The 7,164-nt window shown below is 43.3% G+C and overlaps 1 long non-coding RNA gene across 1 annotated transcript; it reads right to left on the bottom strand.

Annotated features, from left to right (window-relative positions):
* Window positions 1-200: 200 nt before the first annotated feature.
* On the bottom strand, window positions 201-3,823 carry LOC126934837 (uncharacterized). The gene is made up of 5 exons (XR_007719122.1): window positions 3,750-3,823; window positions 3,111-3,250; window positions 2,777-2,838; window positions 734-812; window positions 201-353 (listed from the first exon to the last, which is right to left on the bottom strand). It is a non-coding gene; the product is annotated as an uncharacterized LOC126934837 (long non-coding RNA).
* Between the last annotated feature and the right edge of the window lie 3,341 nt (window positions 3,824-7,164).

Below are 7,164 nucleotides of genomic sequence, written 5' to 3'. Positions count from 1 at the left end.
AAGCTGGGCGTAGTAGCTCATGCCTGAAATCCCAAAATTTTCTGTTGTTGAGGAGGGAGGATTACTTGAGTCCAGGAGTTTAAGGCTAGTCTGGGCAACATAGAGAAATCCCCATCTTTAAATTTTAAAATAATAATAATAAATAAAATTGGAATTAAAGGTAAACTGATGAGTCTTCCTTAATCCCTTCTTCCCATCTTCAGAGCTTATTTTTATTGCCAGCAAAGGGGCTGCTGGACTGGAAAATAGGAGCTTAGAATGGCCAGTCTGATATTTTCTCCTGATTTGCTTCAGAATGATGGAGGTTGAGGAGGGGGTTCCGGATAAAGATGGAGCAGATGAAACTGATCAGCCTGGCATAGATAATTGTCAAAGTTAGGAGTTGAAACACAGAGGTTTCACTGTCCTATTTCATTTTAGGTTTAACATTTTTTTTAAAGTTTTTTTAAAGTCCTGCTCTCATGGAGCTTATATTCTCTCTGAAAACAGAGGCAGTGTGAGAGAATCGCGACACAGCAGGATGCATGGGGCTGGTGCCCAGCTTTCTTTGGCTCTGCTCTGTCCTTTGCCCATGACCAGAGCTTCACCATCACCTCTCTGCAGAAGGCTCCATGCCGGAGACTCTTGCCTTTACCTCTCTGCCCAACTCCTGCCAGACTGGGGCCCACATAGTTCTTTCTTCTCCGACTCCAAAAAAAGTAAAGGAAGAAAACCAGGACCACTAGATTCTCACCTATGGGATCGGCCTTGCAGTCAGTAGTCAGGACCAATTCTGAGCAGACAAAAGCTACTCTTCCCTGCTAGACGAATGGCTAAGACCAGAAGGAGAAGAGAAACTTTAAAAACAGATGTCCAGGCTCTACCCCAGATATGATGAAGCCGACTTGGGGTGGGGAGAAACGATGTGTCATTTTGAGACTCCCCTTGAGACTGCTGCATTGCCAGGTTTGGGAGCCCCTGCAGCAGACCCATGCTCAGTCTCGGGTTGCTAAGGCAGCCAGTCTGACCTCAAAGAACATCTCCACTCTAAAAGTTTGGTGCAAACTGCTGTTCCACCTCAGACACCCACTATGGCCAGGTTGGTCTCGAACTCTTGACCTCAAGTGATCCGCCTACCTCGGCCTCCCAAAGTGTTGGGATTACAGGCGTGAGCCACTGCACCCAGTTGAGATTGCCTTTGAGAAGAGAATTGGATGGTTGGGGATGGAGAGGAGGCAGAGCTCTGTTTACTGTGCCTGGCCAGAACCATAATTCTTCTTGTCATCCTGGCTTAAAATCAAAGTCATGATTGACCTCTCTCTATCCTCCACCATCTCCTATGCCCCTCTCTAATCAATCAAAAAAATCTCTTTACTCTCTATTCAAAAATTTACCTTTGTCATCTCTTTCTTCTAGACACCTGGCCTCTTTACCTCTCACCTAGAATACTGAAAGCCTTACAGATAAACTTTCCATCTCCAGTTCCTCCCCAGCCTTTCTCTCCACCCTCCCCCAACTCTCCTTCCCCCACTTCCAATCCCGTTCCTTTCCTTCAGGTGTTTACAGGTAAATCCAATCCATCTTCCTTTGACTGTGTTGCTCCCCATGTCAAAAACCCTTAATAACTTCTTTGTCTACTGGGCTTCCATCCCCTTCTTACTTTTGAGCAGAAATTGTACCTATCCTTCAATGCCCCAATTTCAACGTCACCTTCTCCATGAAGACTTCCATGGTCACTCCTGACAGATGTGACCTCGTGCTCCTGGACCCCAAGATGAATGTACTTGTCTTATGACAGTTCTCCCACTCGTTCTTACTAAAGTTATTGATTATGTTCATAACTCCCTTACCAGACCATAAGTGTCATTAGGGTATGTTTCTTTATTCTTTTTTTTTTTTTTTTGAGACACAGTCTCACTCTGTCACCCAGGCTGGAGTGCAGTGGCATGATCTTGACTCACCGCAACCTCTGTCTCCCGGGTTCAAGCAATTCTCGTGCCTCAGCCTCCCAAGTAGCTGAGATTACAGGCATACACCACCACATCTGGCTAATTTTTGTATTTTTTGTAGAGAAGGAGTTTTGCCATGTTGGCCAGGTTGGTCTCAAACTCCTGGCTTTAAATGATCCACTCACCTTGCCTTCCAAAATGCTAGGATTACAGGCGTGAGCCACCACGCCCAGCTAAGTATGGTTCTTTACTCTTCTTTACATCCTCTACTGTGTCTAGCCTAATGCTTTGCACTAAAGAAGCTGCTCAAAAGCTGTAAGTGTTGACAAACTGAGTTAATGAAGACACTGTCTTTTTGTTTTTGTGTTTTTAATTGTCTCACTCTGTCATCCAGGCTGGAGTGCAGTGGTGTGATCTCAGCTCACTGCAGCCATGATCTCCCGGGCTCAAACAATCCTTCTATCACTCCAGCTTCATGAGTAGCTGGGACTACAAGCGCACGCCACCATGCATGGTTAATTTTGTTTTTTGTAGAGACTGGGTCTCACTATGTTGCCCAGGCTAGTTTCAAATTCCTGAGCTCAAGAGATCCTCCCACCTCAGTCACCCAAAATGCAGGGATTACAGGTGTGACCCACCACCCACGGCATGAAGAAATTAATAATAGGTTATACTGAAGAGTGGAAGATTGATTGGCACCTGTCACAGCCTTGCTCATTCTTAAATATCAAAATAGTTCCATTCTGGTTGGGAAGTTTAGCTGCTACCCTGGGCCCCTCAGCTGCCCTGGATCCTCCTCTGAGAGCCCCTGGACCCCTTGTCTGATCCAGCACCTCAAGAGATAATACCTGACACAGCAGAAACTCTTGAGAATGTCATTGATGGCTCCACAGTAATTTCAATATGACCCCTGGGGAAAAGCAACATCGTAATTAAATAGAGTTAACCAAGTAGACTTAACACAGGATACTCTACCTATGCACAAAAAGAACTAGAAAAATAGATACGGTTCCTGAACATTCCAGAACAGGAACATTCCAGTAGCTAGAGGACATATGAATGTCTGTGTGTGATTACTACTGAAATGTGGGTTGCTATCATTATTAGTAGTAATAATAACAAGAATAACCAGCATTTACTAATGCAATTTTCACAAGAACTCTTGGAAGCAACTGTTATTACCTCATTTTACAAGTGAAGAAGGAACCTGAGGACCAGAGAGGTCATACTGTACCCAAGTTCCCACAGGAAGAACACAGCCATCTGAGTTCACAGAGCTTCTTGTCTATTTCATACTGCTTCTGTCCCAGACAGCAGTGACACTGTGCACCTCAGAAGGAAGGCAGAAAGCAGAGAGAGAGAGAGAGAGAGAGAGAGAGAGAGAGAGAGAGAGAGAGAGAGAGATTGAGAAATTAGGGGAGGGAAGGAAAGAGAAAGAAGCAAAGAAGAAAGAAAGGAAGGGAGGAAGGAAGGGAAGGAGGGAGGGAAAAGAGGGGAGGGAGGAAAAAAACAAACTTATAAGCAACAAGCATGGACATTTTGAGGACTTCATGGGCCTTTGAGCCCCCACACGTCATATTAAACATATTAAAATACACTCAATCCCATTATTTTTTTAACTATAAAAATACTGCAGTATTTTTTATAATTTTACTTTTGAAATTTGGCCCAACAACGATTTCTCGGCAATCACTGTGCATAATCAGGAATTCTTGCAATGAGAAAAAACTCGCCTGTAAATTGTTGTCAAATGTGTAAAAATCTTGTAACAATCAATGTACCCATTAATGAACATGACATCGCATGTCTTTCTAGACCTACTTCTTAGCAAGTGAGGTGCTTGTTCATTTCAGTGTAGTTCTTTCACATTTTTAGATCTTGAACTCAATCCCTAGAGATAAACAGTCCTGGTTGCCAGGGTTCGAATACGTCAGAAGGGCACAACGATGACTTCACAGGGATGCTTGAGGTTACCATGGAAATGCTGTCGGCTCCCTCTCCCCAAGTCATCTTCACACATCTTCATGTGGGAGGCAGGCATTTGCTTCCATGATGGAGTTGACTCCATCTCCCAAAAGGCCTCCTCTGGAAATTCCCTCCCCGTGTTAGATCTGGCAGAGCCACTGGGAGACAGAGCAGCAGAGGGACCCGAGTGACACTAGGTGAGAAGCTGTGCGGCCAGACGACTTGAGCCTGGTGAGCTCCCTGCCTCACCCATCCCTGGGCCCAGAGGGAAAGACACAGAGTGGTTACCAGTGAACACTGTTTACTGGGCCAACCTGAGCGCATTCCGAGCCCAGGCTGCAGTCAAAGACGACACTAAACAGTCTTCCTTTGCTTTTCAGGTTGCTATGACAGCCAGGAATTTGCAAACCAAACCAGACCTGGAGAAGGAGTCTGTCCTTGGCCCAAAAAGTCTGCAGTTCCAAATGGTTCTGCTCGAGGTCCCTGTTGTCTTCTTTGACACCTGCCAGATGGAAGAACCTCTAAACCTGGGATTTGGAAATGTCCCAACAGAAAGGCTATTTCCAAGCTGGCTGAAGCTGTGTTTAACGGAATTGAGGTGTGATAGAAGGAACTTCTTGGCAAGAAAAACTGGAAAATATTACAATAGGTCCCAGAGAGAACCTCATTATCTTCTCGAAAAAATTTTTATATTTGTTTAGTGTTCTGTGGTTTGCTAAGCACATTCACATAAATTATCTAATTGGATCTTCACATCCGCCCGGTGAAGGAGTAAAAATAGATACCATAATACTTGACCAAAGACAAGGAAAATGAAGTTCAATAAAAACAAGATCAAACAGCCAACAAGCAACAGAGCTGAGATTCGAATGGGGTTTTCCGACTGTAAATGTAGCTCTTTTGATTCTATTATGATAATCCCCCAAAATATAAAAGAGATCACATCTGAGCTGGACAGCTTAGAAACAGGTTTTTTTCTAAAATAAAGTGATGTTGTAGATAAATTTTTTGTGGTAAAATACACATGATGTAAAATTTACCACTTTAATCATTTTTTTTATTTTTTTTTTGAGATGGAGTCACACTCTGTCGCCCAGGTTGGAGTGCAGTGGTGTAATCTCAGCTCACTGCTACGTCCGCCTCCCAGGTTCAAGCAATTCTCTGCCTCAGCCTCCCCAGTAGCTGGAATTACAGGTACGTACCACACCCTGCTAATTTTTGTATTTTTAGTAAGACGGGGTTTCACCATGTTGGTCAGGCTGGTCTCGAACTCCTGACCTTGTAATCTGCCCGCCTCAACCTCCCAAAGTGCTGGGATTATAGGTGTGAGCCACCATACTCAGTCGCACTTTAATCGTTTTTAAATGTACAGTTGACAGGCATCAAGTACATTCATTATCGTGCAACTGTCACCACCATCTCTCTAGAACTTCTTCATCTTCTCAAACTGAAACTCTATACTCTTTAAATAATAACTCCCCAAGCCCCTCCTCTCGCCCCTGGAAACCATCATTCTACTCTATGAATTTGACCACTCTAGGTAACTCATATAAGTGGAATTACACAGTATTTGGCCTTTTGTGACTGGCTCATGTCACTTAGTATAACGTCTTCAAAGTTCAGCCATGTTGTAGCATGTATCAGAATTGTCTTCCTTTTTAAGGCTGAGAATATCCAATTGTAAAGATATACCACACGTTGGCTATTCATTTATCAGTATATGGCCACTTGGGGTTGCCTCCACCTTTTGGCTATTGTGAATAATGCTCCAATAAACATGGATGTACGAATATTTCTTTGGGACCCTGATTTCAATTCTTTTGGGTATATACCAAGATATAGAATTATTGACTCATACAGTAATTCTATTTTTAATATTTTAAGGAATTCCTATACTACTGTTTTTCATAGAGCCTATGCCTTCTACATTTCCAGCAAAGGTACACAAGGGTCCTAGATTTTCCACAGCCTTGCTAACATTTGTTACTCTCTCTCTTTCTCTCTCTATATATGCAATCCTGGTGGGTATATAAATGAATGTTTTTTAAACATGAGGTTATCCAAGTTGGTTCATTCAGCTCAGTTAGAAAATAGTCCTAGTGGGCCGGGCATGGTGGCTCACACCTGTAATCCCAGCAGGTTGGGAGGCCAAGGCCAGTGGATCACCTAAGGTCAGGAGTTCAAGACCAGCCTGACCAACATGGTAAAACCCCGTTTATACTAAAATTACAAAAAAAATTAGCCAGGTGTGGTGGGTAGTGTGCACTTGTAGTCCCAGCTACTTGGGAGGCTGAGACAGAATTGCTTGAACCCAGGAGGTGGAGGTTGCCGATATCGTGCCACTGCACTCCAGCCTGGGTGACAGAGTGAGACTCTGTCTGAAGAAGAAAGAAAGAGAGAGAGAGAGAGAGAGAGAGAGAGAAAGAAAGAAAGAAAGAAAGAAAGAAAGAAAGAGAGAGAGAAGGAAGGAAGGATGGAAGGAAAGAAAGAGAAAGAAAGAAAAAGAAAGAAAGAAAGAAAGAAAGAAAGAAAGAAAGAAAGAAAGAAAGAAAGAAAGAAAGAAAGAAAGAAAGAAAAAAAAAGAAAAAAGAAAGAAAGAAAGAAAGAAAGGAAGGAAGGAAGGAAGGAAGGAAGGAAGGAAGGAAGGAAGGAAGGAAGAAAGGAAGGAAGGAAAGAAAGAAGAGAAAAGAAAAGAGTCCTAGTGAAACCAGGTTAGCTTCTACCTGACATGCCAGCCCCAACCCCAGCCACAAATCTCACCGAAGCATTCCACTGGTCTCCAGAGAAAGTACTCAGATAACTTGAGCATATCCATGACTTGCTTTTAGGGATAATGAACTCAAAGTACATATCCTACTCATAGGAATTTCATGTCTTCAATATGAGCAAGAATTCATCATACAGATTCATGTTACATAAAGGCATCTCCCACCACATCTGGAGGGTAGGTGTGCGAGTCTACGTGGGTGAAGATGAGTGAGTGTTCCAAGAAGGATTACATAGCTGAGAGGATCAGCAGGTTCTCTTCTCAAACAATTCAAACTTTGGGAAGTTCCTTTGTGTCTATGAGGTGGCTTCTTTATCTTTATCCATCTCTGCTCACTTCAGAGGCATGAATTAGACTGTATCTTTAAAGGGCTTCATAAGATGGTGCTTTGTGATTAAGAGGCGGGATGATATCTGATCATCTCCAGAGTTATTACATCACCTGGCAAGAATCATCAGATTCCCCATAATGCAGTTTGGAAGAGTGAAGGAGCTCAGGGCATCT

This window comes from Macaca thibetana, chromosome 14 (assembly GCF_024542745.1).
Source record: "Macaca thibetana thibetana isolate TM-01 chromosome 14, ASM2454274v1, whole genome shotgun sequence".
Classification (NCBI taxonomy): Eukaryota; Metazoa; Chordata; class Mammalia; order Primates; family Cercopithecidae; genus Macaca; species Macaca thibetana.
The sequence above is the reverse complement of the archived record's forward strand: the minus strand, read 5'-3'. Positions and strand labels throughout refer to the sequence as shown.